The 20,764-nt window shown below is 39.4% G+C and overlaps 1 protein-coding gene and 1 long non-coding RNA gene across 6 annotated transcripts in view; one reads left to right on the forward strand and one right to left on the reverse strand.

The window, feature by feature from the left end:
• LOC106676523 (butyrophilin-like protein 2) overlaps nucleotides 1-20,764 on the reverse strand; it is a 95,224-nt gene that overhangs the window by 53,656 nt on the left and 20,804 nt on the right. The gene's annotated exons all lie outside the window — the stretch shown is intronic.
• On the forward strand, nucleotides 14,570-19,627 carry LOC143415154 (uncharacterized). 5 transcript variants are annotated; one of them, XR_013095782.1, is made up of 8 exons: nucleotides 14,570-14,714; nucleotides 15,007-15,086; nucleotides 16,923-17,103; nucleotides 17,457-17,681; nucleotides 18,169-18,294; nucleotides 18,546-18,669; nucleotides 18,775-18,890; nucleotides 19,033-19,627. It is a non-coding gene; the product is annotated as an uncharacterized LOC143415154 (long non-coding RNA). The 5 variants fall into 5 exon arrangements; XR_013095781.1 differs by lacking the exon at nucleotides 14,570-14,714 and adding an exon at nucleotides 15,817-15,877 and having other exon boundaries at nucleotides 14,740-15,086; XR_013095773.1 differs by lacking the exon at nucleotides 14,570-14,714 and having other exon boundaries at nucleotides 14,740-15,086.

Genomic DNA, 20,764 nt, shown 5'->3' on the forward strand with positions numbered 1-20,764 from the left:
GAAAAGGATTTTAGTAGTTAAACATCTCTCACAGTGTTTCAACAGCTCAAAGAAACATGTCAAAAAGTCTAAATTTACTCTGATTGTGGTATTTTTATTTTTAAATATTAATAGAGCAGTTATGACAACAAATTTTCCTTTTTGTGTAAAAAATATTATTTTACTTTCAGTGTTATCCCAGCTGTGTGTTGAAGTTGGTGATCCAAAACCAACAGAAGGTTTAAGTTGGGATACCACATTATACTGAATATAGTCCTACTTTATATACATTTTTATTTTAATATATTTCAATATTTAGGCAACATAAAAAAAGCAATTGCAAAGTTTATTTATTCAAATAATTATTAAGGAAAATATACTTGGCATAAACTGAATGTATTCCAGTAAAGTAAATATTTAAACAGAAACCAGAATATTTGGTTTCATTTGATCCGATTCCATGAAGTATAATATTTGACATTGTACTTTTGCTACAAAATTACATAGAAAATTTATATGTAATCAGATTAATTGCATTTAAGTAAAAGGTTTGTTTCTCCAGCCACTTCTTGCATATATTTTTCAGGTTCTCAAGCTAAAGCACTCTTTAACCATGTCATCATCGCTGGCATTGCGTTTGCTCCCGTTGTGGTTGTGATACTCTTCTATGTAATTGCCCGGGCATGTGGTAAGTTTATTTTTGCATTAGGGAGATTTTTTTGTTGCTGTTGTTGTGTGCTAAATGTGTGCATGTTAACTACTTTGTTATAAGTAGAATTAAACAGGCGGAAAAGAAAAAAAAAGAAAATGTAAAAGAATTACAGGATTATATGCCATGATATCAAATACACAAAATAATACATATTGATATACTACCAACATCACTAATATGACAAAATAAATCAACACAAAATCACTAAATTATTTTGTGATTATTACAAGGTAACTTATAAAAAGTATTCAAATGTGATAACCTGCAACACAATGAATGTGTTTAAAACGTGTACAAACTAAAATGTAACGTCTTCGTTGTTGTTGTAAAGTAATATTGAGCTTTTGGCTAAAGGTGATATTTTTTTATAGCCTTTATGGTTAATTTCTTGTGTTTAATCGTGCCATAAATGATGATGTTTAAGTTTTCTGTACATTCAAAATAACAAACTACTGTCCTCTACTGTTCTGAGAGTGTTACCTATAAACTGTCCATGCATGACTTTTGACACACTGTGTGTGTGTGTGTGTGTGTGTGTGTGTGTGTGTGTGTGTGTGTGTGTGTGTGTGTGTGTGTGTGTGTGTGTGTGTGTAGGTGCAACGAACAGCGACATCTTAGCATGTGTTTGTCATCTTGCTATATGCTGTTATCTCACAGCGGTATGATGTCAGCTGCTTCAAACTACTGAATAAAAGGGTTTGGTCTTTGCTCTTTTGAGTATTAAATATTTTTTTATTCATCCTGTGTTTTAAATATATACTATCTTTTAGCACACTTGTTATAGCTGTCTTTCTTATATCTCTTCTGACACAAATGTGTATGCTTGCATGTTGTAGTGATTTTCTTTTTATGTTAAAAAACTGTCCTCTTTAAAGAAATTCATGAAATTGGGTGGTATCTATAACCTGCTTTTCTACAACTAATGAGCACTGTGGTGCAAACTCTGTCACTTCTGCTTGCATGACATGTTCCATCAAATAGAACAAATCAGCTGTTCCTTACATTACATATTGTCAAGAAGACTGAGATCCCTCGGCTCAGACAAAAACTTGTATGTGTGTGTTAGGATTTAGCCTAAAGCAGGCACAGATATGCACTCGAGTGATGCGAGGTGCTAAGCTGTCAAAAGATCCCCACCTGGGGTGAGATAAATCAGGCAGCGTGGGAGGACACTGGACAGACCTAAATGTATAATGATGGTGTGTTGGGAATACTTAGTAGAGGCATCTTCAACTCTCACCTACGGCAGAGCTTTGACAGGAGTCTGTACGACACTGAGGACATTGAGACTGACTGGACCATGTTCAGCACCTTCATCACTGAAGCTGCATTGAGCTGTGGCTGTAAGATGGTTGGTGCCCTTTTGTGGTGGTAACTGCTGAACCATATGGACACCGGAGGTGAAGGGAGCCACCAGGCTGTAGAAGAATTCCTATTGGGTTGGGGTAGCCTGTGGGACCTCGGAGGCAGCCAGAGGGCACTGATTGGCCAAGTGGAATGTGTAGCACTCATTTTTAACATAAATGGTCATTCACATAATTTGTATTCTGTGCCATTTTTTTCATGTCACTGTTATAATGAAGTACTTTGTCATGTAGTTTTCATCTGTCATACATTTTTTTTTTAAATTATTGCTTTGTTGTGTAGTGTCATCATGTTTTTGTGAGGGTTTGCTCTTTTTGTAGGGTGGCTACAGTCTGGCTTTCCTCTACAACCAACTCAGATGAAATTCTCTTCATTTGCACCAGTGACTGTAAAAAAACGTAGATGACCTAATAGCTCCCAAAGAATGAAGCCAGTCTATATCGCCACCCGGTGTCTCGCTGCAGCTTAGGTTAAACACCCGCCTTCTTCATGATAGCAGATGGGACTGGAGCCAGACTAAAATAAAAAAATTCTCCTCAGATAAATTTTCCTAAAGATTTTTTCATTCATTATCAGCAGTTCCCATGATGCATATTTGTCCTCAAGGGCTCTCCTTTATCACATGTTTGATTCTAATTACTAGCATAATGCTGTTAAATTGGGCTGTGACGTCAGCTTTAACTGGCAGCTGCAGTCACAGAGAAACTTGAGCCTCTCTGTTTGGGAATAGCAGATAGAGCGGGGACGCTGAGAGGAGGTCCAGTGTTTATGTTACAAAACCACGACCGACTGTTTCAACCTGACAGCCTGAGGTGTTCTTCAGTAAACTGGGCTGAATATGTGCAAACAGCAGCGTGTTTTCTGTCTCTTGCCACAACTGTAAGGACAGTAACACCAATTTGTTTGTTGGGTGAGTTCATCCCCTTCTCTGAGCTTCTACCTCCTGACTGTGCCTTCTTTAGCTCACCTAGGCTAACTGGTAGAGGTGGTGGCTTAGCCTCGGTTTTCAATAATAAACATGATGCACGGCTGCTATCCTCTCCAACCTATTCCAGTTTTGAAGTTCAGCTCTCGGACCACTTTGTGTGTCGTGGTCTATCGTCCGCCTAAATATCATAAGATGTTTATCTCTGAATTTGCTGATTTTTTGGGATCCGTTCTTTTTAAATATGATTCTGTTATTGTTTCTGGAGATTTTAACATTCATGTCTGCTGTATGAATGACCAATTGGCTAAAGACTTTCTTGTGCTGACTGATTCTTTTAATCTTATTCAGTGGGTGAATGAGCCTACCCATGTTCAAGGCCACACCCTTGATTTGGTTTTTTCATTCAATGTGGACATTTGCATTAAGGAAATCAGGAATACTGGTCTCTCTGATCATTCCCCGGTCATCTTCGATGTAGACCTGGGTGATACTGGACAATACCTAAACTCTCCTCTTTATCCTACGCGCACTATTAATGCCAATACTGTGGTCAACTTTACTACGTCTTTTGTTAACTCCCCATTTAGTATGCTGGATTGTTCTTCCCCACACACACTTGAGAAATCTACTAATACTCTTTTTACCACCTGTTCCTCGATTCTTAACATTGTTGCACCCATCAAAATGAAACGCCCTAGAACTTTCTCACAATGCTGGTTAAATGATTCTGTTCGTGCCCTACGACGTATATGTCGGCGTGATGAGAGGAAGTGGAGGAGTGATAGACTTCAGTCTTCTTATGATATTTTACGTATTAGCCGCTCGAAGTTCCAAACTGCTGCCAGAATGGCTAAAGCGGCTTTTCTCTCTAAAATTATTACCACTAATGGTGATAATCCACGAATTCTATTTAAAATTTTTAACTCTGTGGTGAACCCCCGTCCCTCTATGCCACTGCTGTCTTCCCCGGGTCTTTGTGGAAAATTCTCAAACTATTTTTTAGATAAAGTTTTATCCCTTAGATCTACTCTTCCTCTGGTGACTGATTGTATGTCTACTCCTGATTGTTCAGCCACTTTTTATCAATTTGAACCCGTTTCTCTCTCCACTCTGAAGCGTCTAATTGATAAACTGAACAATACTAACTGTGTACATGATGCTCTCCCATCCCGTATTGTTAAGGATTGTTTCAGTGTAATTGGACCTTGTTTATTGTCCATATTGAACTTCTCCTTGCTTTCTGGCTATGTACCTTCAGCTCTCAAGCATGCCATAATCCAACCTGTTCTAAAAAAAAGGAACCTTGAGCTTAGTGATTTTGCCAATTTTAGGCCAATTTCTAAGCTTCCCTTTCTGGCTAAAATACTTGAGAAGGTGGTTCTGCTCCAACTGCAGACCTACCTTGATGAGAATAATATAAATGATAAATTTCAATCGGCCTTCAAACAACATCACAGCACAGAATCAGCATTGCTTCGTGTTTTCAATGATCTCCTACTAATGGCTGACAATGGACGGCCCTCAGTCTTAGTGCTTTTGGATCTATCATCGGCATTTGACATGGTTGACCATAATATCTTATTAGCGAGACTTGAGCACACTGTAGGCATCAAGGGCGCTGCCCTGGATTGGTTTAAATCCTATCTCTCCAATCGGCTCTCTACGGTACATCTGGCTACATCCTCTTCCTCGGCTGCACCTGTTTGCTGTGGTGTCCCCCAGGGATCTGTGCTGGGCCCTACCCTTTTCTCATTATACTTGCTTCCTTTAAGTGCCATCTTTGAGAAATACCATATTGCTTATCACTATTATGCAGATGATATCCAGCTCTATTTTGAGCTAAACGACGATCTTGCTCTGTCTCTGAATAGCCTCCGAGAATGCATGTCTGAGGCCAAGAAGTGGTTGTTGTCGAATTCTCTTATCCTTAATGAGAAGAAAACCGAGATTATGATTTTTGGTAGTAATGCCCTTCGTGCCAAACTCCGGGATGCCTTTGGTTTTCTTAGTTGTTCTCTCTCTGATACTGTCAGGAATCTGGGTGTCTTATTTGACAGCTCCTTTTCACTTGACAAACAAGTGTCTGCTGTTGTCAGATCTAGTTTCTACCAGCTTCGTCTTATCTCTAAGGCTAGGCGCTATATCCCGCATAAAGATCTCGAAAAGCTCATCCATGCCTTTGTAACGTCGAGGCTAGACTATTGTAATTCACTTTATTGTGGTCTCCACTCTTCCCTTTTACAGAGATTACAGACACTTCAGAATGCTGCAGCTCGCATTCTAACCAAAACCAGCAAGTTTGCCCACATTACTCCTGTCCTTGCCGATCTGCACTGGTTGCCTGTCAAATATCGTATTCAATTTAAAATTTTGTTGTTTACTTTTAAAATTACTAACAACACTGCACCCAGCTACCTTAAGGACCTTTTAAACCCTTATGCTCCTGCTAGGGCTTTAAGGTCATCATCACAGTTACTGCTGGCTCAGCCCAGATCTCGACTTAAGACTAGAGGTGATCGATCGTTTGCTCTTGTTGCACCTGTGCTGTGGAACAATCTCCCGATTGGCATCCGGGCATCTGATTCTATTCATTCTTTTAAATCACAGCTTAAAACATATCTTTTTAAACTTGCCTTCTCCACCTTTTAATTGCTGGTTTGTTTGTTTGTTTGTTTGGTTGCTGTGACCTATTGACCTCTTGTATTAATTCCCTCCTATCTTTCTATTGGTGTCTTTTATTATGGTGGTACAGCTTTTATCTTGCTATTACCCATGTGCTGTAGTCATTCTTATTGGTAGCTTTTATCTATGAACATAACTCGTTATTTTTTATTTTTTTTTATCCGTTATCAATGTTTGAACCTTTTATTGTTTTATGTAAAGCACTTTGGTATGCCCAAGGCTTTTAAATGTGCTCTATAAATAAAGATTGTTGTTGTAGATTGTTGTTGTTTTTCAAAAGCCTCCACTGCAGTAACCCCTCATTAACCATTAACTATGGATTTAAATAGCAAAGCCCAATATTTATGTGCTTAAACCAATAACAGCCATTTGGCAGCTTAAGTTAAAAATTGTGTTTAATTTTTTCACTGACTATTTTTTTTAGAACTGACTGATTTATTTTACTGAGTTTTTACTAAATACTCAGATTAAAACAGTCTATGAGCAATACCTCATCAAGAATCATTCAAAGCTACATGTGCAGTACTCTTACGTACAGCTTACATCCTTAGAGAGTAACCACTTCAAGCATTAACCCTTTGAGGTTCACACCAAGAAAACTGCAATTTAAAAAATATTTCTTTGCATTGTTTATTCCTTTAGAACAACAGCAACAAAGTTGGGTTTTTTCCTTTAATAAGCACAGGTGCAGGTAATTAGTCTATCTCTTGTGTGAACCTGGAGCTGTGCAAATGTCTCATATAAGCTGTGCTATTTGGCATCTTTCACTTTTCTATGACAGCTGTATGTGGGTCCCATAGCCTTCTATTGGAGCGGTAGGTCACAGAAAATGTTCAGCTTGCGTTTTGGTAATTTTTTAGAGGTTTAAAGTTATTTGTACCCCTGTAGGAAGAAAATATTGTTTTATTCCTTTGGAGAAGCTTGTAGTAGACTCCAGCCACCACTTGCCGTTACTTATTAGGGTGTGACCCTAACCCTAGATATGAAGCAAGGTGGGAGGGATATTCCTGCTGAGGTCAGCTGTTCAGTGTAAGTGATGTCCTGCTTTAATTTAGAGATTGCCGAACTGCTGCTTTGCCTGGGTGGATTTCTGGCTATTAGGCCGAGGTCCTTATACACCGGTGGCTATTTTCATTTGTTTTAAAATCGGTTTAACTTGACAGGAGCTGAAGGCTAAGATGGAGTAGATGACCTGCTCCACCTCCTGACCTATAGTCACCTCAGTAGTGTTGCTAGCAGAAGTTGAAGTAAATTATGTAGAAATATTCATATTTATTCATAATCTTTTTACTCACAAAAAGCATGAATTCAGTCTCCTTGAAATTAAGGGACAATTTATTAATATCAAACCACATCTTAAAAATTTCCAGTTCATTTTCAATTGCATACAAGAGATCCTTTACATTTTATGTCCAGAACACAATAAATTTGTATTATCTATATAAACAACACAGTTGTCCATTTTCTAACCAAGAACAGGCTAACCATCTTATTCCATATCTCTCTAGTTTCCTGAATAGTAGATCATATCAGATCTACTGTATGGAAAGCTTTCTGTAGGTCAAGATAAAATTCATCATTTTATTGATTTTAAAAGACTATGAAACTTAGATTTACTCTCATCAACACAGCGTCAAAGCAGTTTGAGAATTATTCACAACGTTTAATATATCAGTTAATTTCTGCCACAAACTCCCCTCCATCGATCTTACTCAGTTCATGAGACGTCACACACTGGACTGACTGAGAGACATGAACTACTTTTTGTGCAGGTTTTCTTGTATTAAAACAATATTTTCTTCTATGTAAAGGAAGTAAATAAACAACAGAAAGGAAGAGAAATCCTGCCAATTCAGAAACTAGAACAACATACATAATATGTAGTTTGTTCTATTTAAACTACATAAGACTGGCCACCTATAAAATCCAAATCTTTAAGAAATAAAAATAAATAAAGTTCCAGTGTTATTGTCGTTTAAGCAATGAAACCCTAAAACTGTTGAATTATTGCTTGATTATGTTTATGATAATTACTTTGTTTACTTACTTTGGTGTCTAGTGGAAACTGTTTTGAAATAAATTTCTCACATGTCACTCTGATCTGTTCACAAAGATTCAACAGAGAAAAGTGCTGCATTGATTTGAATACAATTCAAGCTAAATTTACAGGTAACTGCAGACAATGAATCATAAGATGTCAAACTCGCAGCTATAACGTGATCTCTGTGCAGAGAAGAAACAGCACAACAGTGAGCTCTCAACAGCAAAGATAGACAAGAACCAAAAACTGGAAGCTCAAAGGTCTACTTGACTTTAATCAACTTTGCAGTGACTTTGTGGTATAAAAGACAAAGTCCAGCATAGAGCGGCTGAGTGAATGTGGTCTGGACTCTGTGGAGGAGAGTCATGGTTTCAGAGACGCTGTAGAAAGACAGAATACCTGCTCTGTGGTCCAGGTACACTCCTACTCTGGAGGACCGAGGACCTGAGAGGACAGTTTTCACAGGGGAGTTTTGTTTTTTTGTTTTTTGAATTAGTTTCTGTCTGATAATTTATTTTCCTCATGAGCAACAGATAAAAGGAGCATTTGATACAACATGACCTTCAGTTGGTAACGATAGTCCCATTAGAGTAAAGAGCATGAGGACAGGCTTGCTTTACGGTAGGCTTAACTTCTGATTGACAGGGGACTGCTGTATCTGTTGATGGTGATGGACAAAACACTCATTCAAAACACTTTAAAAGGAAGTTGATCACTGTAGCTCAGGGGTCGAGGCCTCGAGGGCTGTAGCTACCTTTAAAGTCTGTTTGTCGCCCCCTACAGGCCTGCAGGACATTAACAATAACTCCCACTGACTGCAGCAGTCACAGAGGCTGCAGAGATGTGTTTGTACGTAGGAAGCGTAGACTCACACTCATGTGTGGAACAAATCAGTGACAACGTTTACTGCTTTAAAACAGAAATCAGAAGGTGGCCTCTAGTGTCCAGCTCTGGTATTGCACTGAAAAGATGAGTCAGAATTAAGGTGAACATCAACATTTCAGCTTCCTCCGAAGGGTGGCTGGCCTCTCCCTTAGAGATAGGTTGAGAAGTTCGGCCATCCGGGAGGGGCTCAGAGTAGAGCAGCTGCTGCTCCACATCGAAAGGAGCCAGCTGAGGTGGTTCGGGCATCTGACAAGGATGCCCCCTGGGCGCCTCCTGGGTGAGGTGTTCCAGGCATGTCCCACCGGGAGGAGGCCCCGGGGCAGACCCAGGACACGCTGGAGAGATTATATCTCTCGGCTGGCCTGGGAACGCCTTGGTGTTCCCCCGGACAAGCTGGAGGAGGTGGCTGGGGAGAGGGAGGTCTGGGCCTCTTTGCTTAGGCTGCTGCCCCCGCGACCCGGCCTCGGATAAAGCGGATGAAGATGGATGGATGGATCAACATTTCATCTCCAGTAAAACAAGTGAAGCTTTTATCATCTCTCATTTAATTTTACAATTTCTTACATCTTCTATCTTACATTCGGTAGTAAAAGACATCTCTACTTAATTACAGTGACACATAATGAACATGGAGCATTAAAGTTCCTGTTTGTCTGTTCAGCAACACAGTGAAGACACTGTAAATGTAAAACTTAAAACTTAAAAATGGACCAAAGATTTAACAAAAATTAATAAATAACACTGTTGGAACACTTTTACACTCGCAACTCTCAGCACTAAACTGAAAACATGATCACAAATCAGACTAAACTTTACAGACTGAACATCGAGTCCTGACCAGCAGGAAGTTTAACATTAAATTTAATGAATTATTTGTAGCATTAAAAATCCAGAGATGTAAATCACATTGTTTTGGATGTTTATAAAGTGCAGCAGATGATTAACGAAGGGTGTTTAAAGTAATCAGCTTATAGCTCAGGTTCTCTCAGACAGTAAAGATGAAAGAAAACAAAAAACAATCAGAGCTCATCAGCTGTGGTAACAAAGTCTGCTTTCATGCAGTGAGGTCAGTAAAACAAAGGAGTTCTCCTTATGAGCTCCATAAATTCTCTTTCTACTACTTTAAAACTTGTTGGTGCTTTTCCAGTCTTCTGTGTCACCAACACAATTTTCAGGTGACTCCCCCCGAACTTTCCACATGAACTGTGCTGGAAATATCCACTGTCATCTGTAATGAATGCAAATGGAATGGAAAAGACTGCTTGTTTGGGAATGATCTATGTCAGCCCAGCACAGTGATGATCAGGGAAGATTGTAACCCTTTAATCAGTCCCTCAGAGACACTTTGAGGTCTCACTGAAAGGTTTAAGTTCACCTTTAACAAACAAACAAACAACCAGTAAGTAAATTCATTAAACATGCTGACAGTGAGGCAGAGGAGTGTTTCTTCTCCAGGCTGAACTTCACAGTTTTGTACTGAAGGAGGAAATCCATCAGTTTCACTGCTGTTTCCAAGCAGATCCTCCAGAGTCTGACAGCAGCAACTCTGACTGAAGACGTCTGTAAGAAATATTTCCTGTTTAGATCTTCTGATCTTCCACTCTGGGTTTTCTTGTACGTCACTTTGTTTGTCTGAAAATGAGCTCAATAAATAAGCTGGATGAGGCTCGAGTCTTCAGCTGGGGTCAAAGTTCAAGTCAATCTCACATCCTTTTGTAGGAGTGACCTTATGATGATCTCAGTGCTGCTGGGCCCGAGTGTCACCCTGTGGTTGATGGTTTGAATCCAACATAAATGTGAAGATTCAGGAAAGATAAATTGCTCTCAGCTCCATTAACACCAACGCTCCTTTGAGTACAGCAGCTACACTGATAGTGGTTGTTTTTGTGTCTCGTCATCCTCTGGATGCTTCTGCTGAAAGAAGTAGAATAATGAGTCAGTCTGACGGTGCAAGAAGCAACAACATGTTTGTGTTTGTTTGTTTCTTACTTTAAGTTTCTGCAAGATGTGGAGAGAGAAATATGCAGCAAAACCAGCGAGAGCCAAAATTAATGGTACGGTGATGACAACAATCACCACAGGGACCCAAGATCGACCTGCTGTTGATGAATAAAGAAATAAACATAGTCACCACAAATGGACCTAAAAATACTCAAGATGCAGAGATGCAGAGAAAAGTTGGAGCATTTTCTCACCATTTGTTGGAGTCTTTTTCTGAGGAGCTGGATTTTGCAGTGACGTCTCTGTTGTTGAGGTTTTAGCAAAATCTGTATCTGGAAAAAAGAAAAACAAACAAAACAATCAAATAAAAATCTATGAAATTGGCAGTTTTTGTTTTTTTATACTGCCGCCTGGAACAACAGAACGTAGCTGTCAAACAAAACCCAAACAGTCCTGACCCGCGACAAAATGAAACAGGAAAGTACCGCAGTGTAATCCATTTATTTCAACAAAGTAACTGTATTCTGAATACCACCTTTTTAAACGGTAACTGTAACGGAATACAGTTACTCATATTTTGTATTTTAAATACGTAACGACGGTACATGTATTCCGTTACTCCCCAACACTGTGTATAAATGAATTGTCTTACCAGAGACGGTGACTCTGCAGCTGCTGTACCCGCGGCCATAACCTGTGTCCACCTCACACAGGTACAGACCCGAGTCCTCAGTCCTGAGTCTGGACAGCTGGAGTCTGATTCGTCCTTCTCTGAGGGCGTCTTTGTCACTCTGGACTCGTCCTGAAAACTCTTCATCCTGAACCTCTGAGAACTCGACACCATAATAAAGATAATACAGAGTTGAGGGTTTCTGATCAGTAATCAGTCTACAGCGGATCTTCAGTGCTGAGATGGGCGTGTCTGGTTTGGTGGTGAACGTCCACTCCAGTGTGATGTTGTGGTTCTCCTCTGCCTGATAAGAGCTCTGTGTCACATCCACTACAAATGATCCTGTTGAGGAGACAGAGGAGCAGACACACTCACAACTTTATACAACATCAGAACTGTGAAGCACAACAAACAGTCTTTCTGACAGCCTCCCACACGATAGTTTTTCATGTTCTTCCACCACAGTATAATTCCACATTTTACTCTCGTTTTGACTAATCTCTGATTATTCGAGACCTTGTATGTGATTAGAAGGATTTTCAATTCAAGTCTGGATTTAAAACAGGAGCCAATAAAGAGAAATCAGCATGGGAGAAACATGGTCTCACTTTCTAGTCCTTGTTTTTCAGATGGTACAGCATGGTGGATCAAAATGTGATGTTACTTTTCTTTGTTCATAATTCATCAGTTCGACAAGATCTCCATGAAATACAGCTGAACTCCATGACATAGCCTCCACCCTCCTACAGATGGCTGCAGATACTCATTACTGAGCTCCTCAAACACACTGATCTGAACCAAAGCTGAGACCATTTCTGATGAACTGGCCAGATGAATCTGTCAGATCCTGTGTCAGACCTTTGTTTTGTTTTGATTTTTCCTATTTCTTAAGGACGTGACTTTCAGATACTGTTCATCTGCTGTAGATAGTTTAAGCACACACTGGCCTCCGTGCTGAGATAGCCCCAGTTTTCAGCTGATAGCTATTTGGGAATGATCTTGTTTGTGCAAAAACATTTTTATGTCCGTCAACGTGTTTGAGCTTTGTTATTTTTTTATAGGCTCAACCAAAGAAATGGGAACAAACAATTTGTAACAAAGTGTCGAAGGAAACAGTTTGAAATCGGTTCTTTGGTAAGTTGTCTGCTTTGTGCTAACACCGCACTGATTTAACCTTTAAGTTCGGTGACTAACTCAGCTTCAACCTGGTCCAGTTAAACTGTGAGCACGACATTAAAAGCTTTTCAACATTCACATCAAACATTCACTCCCACTGAGGTTTGATAAATATGAAAACAAATTATATTGAAGACTGACTTTAAGATAACATTTTACTTCTTGAGATAAAAACATGATAAAACATATATTGAGCAAGTCAGTATTTCACAACTGAACTTGCACGTTAAGCAGAGAGAAATGTGAAATTGTCTTTGTTTGCTGATTTCTGCTTCTTCTGAAACTGCAGCGTTTTAACGTGATGGTCTTGGCAGACCTGCTATAATTGGACACCTCCATTTCTAAATCATAAATAAAAATATATAACATGCAAAGAATGGCTCAAGGCCTGCAGGTGACTTTAGCATTAGTTAAATATTGTTGGCTAAAATGGTCTAAAAGTAGAGTCTGTAATAGAAACACATTATTTACCTTTAACTGAACTCAGGTAGATGATCAGAGTCCACAGTGAGGCCACGAGGAAAGGCATGAAATCCACACTGACATCTTATTCACAGTCTGTGGGGATCCAGAGCTTCTTCCTCATTACACACAGAGACTGAAGACACAATGAATTCTGTTAAATCTCAACACAGACGGGCCAATCATGTCTTCAGAAGACATTACACTTTCTTTATATAATGATATTTGGCCTTTATTAAAAATAAAACTACAGGCGTTAAACTTCACAGGAGAAATGCTGCTCATGGTGAGTGCAAACCTTTTACAGTCATTTCCCCCATAACCCTGTAACAGGACAGTTATATAAAGACAGCTGGGCATTAATGGGAATCTTCTGTGGAAATGAGACAACCAACAGAGAACCTTTCAAACCAAATCTTTTACCTTCAGCTTTTTAATAAGACAGACAGACAGAGATACGTGTGTGTTGATAGCCGATGTCTCTCTTGGTTCTATTACACTTGCAGTCATTCTTTGACCCTGTTGCAGATCTGGACCTGGTGTCAACAATCACTTTGTGCTATTTTTGACGTTCACCCTGTTGGTTTGTTTCTGAAATGTTCACAGTATGACTTCCTGCTTTTTTTTTTCATGTAGCGATGGACTGATATAGATTCTGAATATTTGGCCTTGGCAGAATTTGGTAATAAAGCAATAAAAAAGTATTTACTGTTAGTGCAGATATTTGTTTTTTGTTTGAAATAAAAATTCTACTAGTATTTGTAGTATGTTATATGAAAATATTTGAGGAAGCTTGTTTGCCACCTTTTTGTGCACACACACTGATGATCATGTAGTCCCAGCTCCCACTGCTTCAACTAATAATATATAATGTTGTGGAAATACTATCAGTGTTTTTAAGACCAAATTATTAGAGAATCTGTTAATACAGTCAGGGAAAAATATTTGAGCCCATGGTGATTTTGTAAGTTGTAAGTAACTTTTTTGAAATGACTTTTTCTGAATTGTTTTCTTTTTTTGTTGCTGTTCTGTCTCTCACTGTTCAAATAAACCTACCACTGAAATCATAATCATTTCTGTGTTAGTGGCCGATCTTCCAAAATCAGTGGGGGTTTAAATAATTTGTTCCCTACTGTAAAAATCTATAGCATCAGTAGATACTGTAGAAATCTGAGTAGTTTCATGTAAAAAAAAAAAAAAACACAGTAAAACTGTTAAATAAATTACAGTGAGGTTGAAGTTTTACAGTAACGTGCTGACGAATCCTGCTGCAAGGTTTTTACTAGAGTTTAGGGTTTTTTCTTACAGTGCTCAACACTGTAAGAAATGACACAGGTGCTGATACCTGTTAACAATGATGTTGTCATTATTCTCACACACTTCAATGAGGATTGCAGCCACAACTACAGGATACACTTCATATTATTGGCACTCAGCGTGGATGCCCACTCGTGCCACGCAGTCAGTGTGTCAGTCTAACCAGGTTAAGAGGCAACACACTTGCAGATGAATTTATTCTAATTAGATTTCAGCTGAAAAATTTCGGCTTTGTTTACAAGTTTTTGTATTTAATGCTCATTAAAATGTTTTTACATTTAGTATTTTGATGATGTATCCAGATCAGAGATCCGGGCACAGTCCTCCAACCAGGTAAGATGCTATTAAAAGGTAAAGGTTTCGATAATAGTGCATTTATTTGGTATCCGATCGATGTCAGATTTCAACACGTTCTCACTCCCAACTCGTCAAACGTGTGACGCATGGTCAGGCTCCCTCTGCTGCACTTATGGACGCGCAGGGTACCCCTCTCGCGTCGGGAATTGACGTGAAGGGTCCTCCGATTGAAGAGATTGCCGGGAAGTGCCTGTTGTCGGTATATTTAGACATTTTCCAAATCACTTTGTAGTGACGTATACAGAACACAATAAATTATATAATGTAAACAACTACCTGAAAAACAGGTAGAACGATACTTTTGTATGGTTTATTGCATTTACGGAGGGAGTGATGTATGCTGGGTAATGGCACAGCTAGCGACTGGGTGACTTTATTCACCCGCTTCGGCTGTTATCAGTCCATACATTAGCGTTATTAGCACAAACCAGTCCCATAGATATGGGCCATCTCCTGCTAGATTGTTCAGAAGGTTGTTCTCATCCATCCAGATGGAGGATCACTAACAGGAGCGTGGGAAGACTCCAGAATCCACTCTGGCTGGAATCCGGTGGATATGCAGTGTGTACAGGTAAGACCATTTAAACGGACAGCATTTATAGAATGACTATTAAAAGTCAGCGAGTGTCAGTAATGTTAATGTGGTTATGTTAGTAATACACCGAGTGCTAATATAACAGCTTTAAGATGCATTTGTAGATGTTATTACGTGTTTTACCGTCTTTATGGTGCTAGCTTAAAGTTACGGTGTAAACGTTAGCTTATATTGGAGGAAAGCTGTTACTGGTTAAACGATGTTAGCACAGAAATATTAGCTTCTGTCATGACTGATGAAGTTACTAGTTAATAAAGTTTTCAGTAAAGTGTTTAATCGCAGCCACAGATTGACAGCAAATATCTCGGTTAGCTTCAGTGCATCTATAATAAATATGTGCAAGTTTCAGTGCTTCGTTTAAACTGTATGATACTTATACTGACCCAGGGTCAGTGTAAAATACAATCCTAGCTGTGTGAACAAAGCCTGGCTCCTTTAATCCTGCATGACAAACCTCAGGATGCAGGTTATTATTACTCTTTCCTGCTGGCACACCTGTCACACCTGAGAGTCAGCTAGAAACTTACAGTGACGTGGACATCATGCAAAGACTGCCAGACTCTGTAATACTGCAAATGATCAGTGACTCAGGTTATCACTAAACTTTAAACAGCACCTCTGTGTCTCTGTGTGCTGAACATCTAGGATTGAGTCAGGCTGCATCAGCTGAAGCTGTTATTTGTATATATCAGTATTTTTTATTCAGGTGTGGGGAAAATACGTAAGACTGCAGTGAAGCGATGCACCAGATTAATCCCTGGCCAAAGGTATCGTACTTAAATCAGACTACTGATCCAGCCACATCAGCCTTTTGTGAGGTCTGTTTAAAGTAGACTAAAAGTGAACTGCAGGTTCCTGAGAGGTGGACTGTGAGCACAGAAACACATGTTCATACATACAGCTGCAGCAAACTTACATTAATTTTAAATAGATTTGTTACTCTGATGTCTGTCTCTGTGTTAGTCCTCTGACAGACTGGTGACCTGTCCAGGTGTGCTCTACCTGTGACTACTGGGACAGGCTCTAGCCTCTGTAATAGAAATTTTCTGTTATTCTCATTTTAAGTATTTAAGTGCTTATGCATATGCTTAGTTGTGACACTGTTATAGACTGTTCAGTGAAAGTTTCTAAAACTAGATGAACTTACTTCAGCGTCAGCAGTTTGAGAAAACAACTCCCTTTACAGGTGCTGATAAGGCCAAGGGCACAAAACAGCTTAACCATTGATCCGTTGAAGTGTGGTAGGATCAGTTTGTAACTTCCTCCCTCTTCCTTGGAATGCATAAAGGAGGAGGAGCACAACTTCTGTGGCAGCGCTGACATGACTGAACTGTGATGTTTGATGTGTGTTGGTGCAGTAATAAATAGCTTGATCACAGCTCTTTCTGTGTTGCAGACTTTATTTCAAAAATTCCACGACCCCCCCCCCCCCCCCCCCCCCCCCCCCCCTCCCACTGTGAACCTGAATTGAATATTCAGAAGACATTTGTTTAAATAGTTCTACAAATCTGAGCTGTTGGTGTGTCCTTGGATTGTGTGGTAATAATATTAGAGCCTGCAATCTTTCTTACTGAATCTCTACTATGAGTCATGTTACCTGAGATTAATTCTATGTTTACCTGTCAGCCTGGACGAATGTGCTGTGTGAAGGAAATTAAATTAAATCAGATCTGAACTGCGTACATTTGAGGAACCTGGTCATATTTAATTGAAATATGAACCAGTGATTTTTTTGATTGCTGATTCCAAGATAGTCTTTGTGGAAATCCTGTTTGGCTTTTTGTCATTTTAATTCTCTTCTCTGTTTTCCAGAACAGTTCTCCACAGTCGCTGTCCACATGGGTCAGTGGGACCAAGAAGCACTCTGCTAATGTGGGACTCTGACCAGCAACATCCAGCAAGACCCAGACAGCGTTTTCTATCTCCCAGCTGGAGTTTTTTGTTTGTCTGTGACTGGAGAGTCAGATTTTTGTTGAGCTTCACACTTGCAGAGGTAAGTCAGTTTGCAGAGATCCCTCCCACCCTGGCTTTTATGTGCTAGATTTCTTATCTGAAACGGTAATATTTCAGTGACTGCTGCTTCTACACTCTACTGATCCCTGATGGGAGAATCATCAATTTTGGCAACAAAGAAGCCTGGTGGATGTTTGTTTACAGTCTGATGGTGGGACATCATGCTCTGCATCTTCAAAGTTTGCCTCCTCATTATTATTCATACCCAGTAATGTGAAGTATGCTCATATCTACTATAACTGAACCAACCTGGTGCTCTTCATTTATGGAGGCTGTTGAGTCTGAATGTTGGATGTTGTGTATCTCGTGTTTTCTGGGCTTTGTTGTCCTCAGTCTTTTTGCAGGATCAGAAAACAAAACCAGGAGGCGCGTAAATGTTTCTTTTCCATGATGTTTCTTCAAATGTTTCTTCTGGATGATGATAAGACTGTGACACGGGATGCCACCTTTGGTCTTGTGATGAAGCAAAGCTCAGGAAGAAGTGTGATTAAATGGTACCCACATGTGTGCTGCTGAGAAGGATGTACAGGGGCACCTGCAGCCAAATCCAAGCTTCAGGTTAGTTGTAGTTGCAGAACGCTATAGACTGAGACAGCTGAGGCATCAAATGTTTGATTAAACGGATGAAAAAGAGAAGTTTCTTCCCTATAATTATCACTTCTTAAAATCTGTAGCAACTTCAAGTCTGTCAGCGTGCTGAGCATGCTCAGAATGTGACAATATATTTTTGTTCAATATTTAATTTCTTTCAGTTGCAATTGTTAAATGAAAAAAAAAATAAAAATATATTCTTATAATTTAGCAAACTAATTTATCAAAAGAAATATACATATATCTGTATTAGTTTTAATAAATTAATTTGACACCTGTATTGAAAATACCATATTGTATTCATACAGAATCAGTTTGGTATCATTGTTTGTCTTTTCACTGATTGTTGAAACTAAGAGTTGCTTTGATCTGTTTAGATCTAAAGTATCCAAAGTTGAGCTCTGATGTTTCTTCACCCTTGTGTGTGTGATATGTGATTCCTACATGCTGGCAGAGCAGCAGTTTGTGCTCACAGATGGTGACGGTGTGGAGAGACGGTGGTGTTTCCTCAGAAGAACCAGCAGAGTCACTCGCTGACTGATGCTCGTCTGCACTGCACAGAGGAAATCAACTGACCGAGGTTTGTCCAGTGACGTGTTATGAATGTATATTTGTTTTATGCTTACAGATATGTTTTTCTTGACAGAGGCTCTGCAGAGGTTAGACAAAGCAGAGAAAACATGTGCTTTACATTTTACTGTGATTTATTGAGATATTTGTTGCCTGATGTTCAGCAGGAATGGAGAAATAGAATCAAAGGGAGATGTTTTTGCTGTTTTTGTAATGATGTAAGTAAATCTTCAATATTATTTATTTGCTTGGTTATATTAGGAGTGTTTCTGAGTGAGGGGGGAGGAGTCATTATCCAGGTAAAGTGACGTGGATCAGTGGATACACTTGTCTCCCCTTTAAAGGAGACACTCTTAGAGAGAGACGATTAGAGTCATCCTTAAATGTTAGTGCTTTCAAATACACAAACATTTTTAAAGGACAAAAATGAACATCCAACTTTGACTGTAATACAAAATAAATCTTTGCATGTGTGTTTTCAAACTCTCAGATGGGCAGCATATCAGTCTTGGACTGTCTAACCTGCAGCACTGAATGACCACCACACATGAGCATGTTCCTGCAACATTCAGCATCTGATCCTTCATCTGTGTGCTGCTGCTTTTGGTAAGTAGAGTTACCCAACTACAGTAACTCTAAACACATGCCATCCATTTCTAACGGCCTGGTTACTTCCTGTCAGTTACTTTAGAAACCATGTGGTCACCTGACATAACACTGTTTCTTCTTCTTCCCCTTAATGTTCAAGTGTCACATGTCAAACAGCTGGAGAGGAAACTACACCAGTGTACTGGGATGTTTCACCAACACGTGCCAGATGCTGTTCCTTCATGGTGACATCACCAGAGACAGCCCCACCCACCTCAGGACCTCGCCATTGATCATGATGATTATAATGATGACAGCGAGCGGAACTAAGACTGTAAAAATCCACGACCAGAATGTTTCTTTCTAATTATTAATGAATACTGAGAGCCTCTTTCTGTGTTTTGTCTGTTTTGTTTTTTTTTACCTCATTTGTTACTAACAAAGTTCACAAACTCACACAGTTTACATTCTGTATGTTTCCATCTTTACCAGCCACACTCTAACTGCATTTAAGAAAATGATCCTTAGAAATCGTCCTTTTTCTCTTTTGTAATTGATGATAATTCAGTGAATATACTGCGCTGCTTCCTTCTATTGCGTCACACATTGCTTTATGTTTTTCAGTGTCCAGTTATTTTTTACTGCTGTTTGAATTCTCTGTATGTTTGACCCTGTAGACTGTTTGATGGACTGCTTGTCTTCCTGTTTGTAACCGCCGCCTGTTTTTTAATAAAGATTTGGATTTCTGACTTTAACACAGCCTCTGCGTGTCCTCCCTTTGTGTCCTCTTCCTCTGTGAATGTGTTGCATGTGTCACAGATTCCTTTTATTAACAGCTTTCCCACAGTGAGTTGCATCAGCATTCATTCACAGCACATTTCAGAAGGATTCAGATTAATACAGTGATCTTACAGTCAGAATGATCCTGACAGAGTGCCACTGTAAATGATCTTTCATCAGGTAAATTTTAAAGTTCAGTATTTCAAAGCAGGAGTTATGAAGAATCATGCTGGCATTAGGACTAATAATATGTACTTAAAGTCAAAGTTTTTTAATTATGCTAGAATATTGGAAGACAATCAACTTTTAGTGTTTTCCGCATATTAATTATTCTGAAATAGAGACGGTGACCCTAACTGTACAGAAGCACTAAACAGCTGACAATCTAACAGACATCATTGGCCTGAGCCGTCATGCACAGTGAGTCTGATCCTTTGCTGTGAGAGTCTGACAAGCATGTTTCTGGTCAGTTTGGAAGAAATAATATCACAATGTTGATCTTTTTTCCAATATTCCTTCTCTTTTACAACAAACTGTGATCAAAGCTACTTATGTTCACAGCATGTAATAATACTGACAGTCCAGGGCACTGTGGTCTGTTGAGCTAGGGTTAGGGTTAGCAATTCAGACATATGTAATCAATATTAAACGTCTCTGACGTGGGCCACTGTCTGCAGTGTTGGGAAATCCATACCAGGCTGGAACGAGTCAAGGTAGGTGAGCATCCACAAGAAGACACAGCAGATGCATCCTACTAATACTGACAGGACCAGGAGACTCCAGAAACCGAGCATGTTCTCTTCAGTGCCATCCTCGCCTGTCACCCTCTCTGCCCGCAGCTCTTTGAGTATGGTGTAGATAAGGGCGCAGAGAAACCCTTATTACTAATTTGTATTATAATTCAATTTTCATGAAATATTCATATTCAGTATCGGTCCTTTTATATTATAACCACGTATCCACCCAGGCTCATGGTGGGGCAGGGCTCTGTCCTGGGATGCTTGAGTACAAGGTAATGTACACCTGACCAGGTATCCAGTCTGTCAGAATTGTTTTCAATATTTGGTTCAAAAACACGAGTGACAACAAAAATCCAACTAGGATTCTTGCAT

The sequence above is a fragment of the Maylandia zebra genome, linkage group LG3 (genome assembly GCF_041146795.1).
Source record: "Maylandia zebra isolate NMK-2024a linkage group LG3, Mzebra_GT3a, whole genome shotgun sequence".
Lineage (NCBI taxonomy): Eukaryota > Metazoa > Chordata > Actinopteri > Cichliformes > Cichlidae > Maylandia > Maylandia zebra.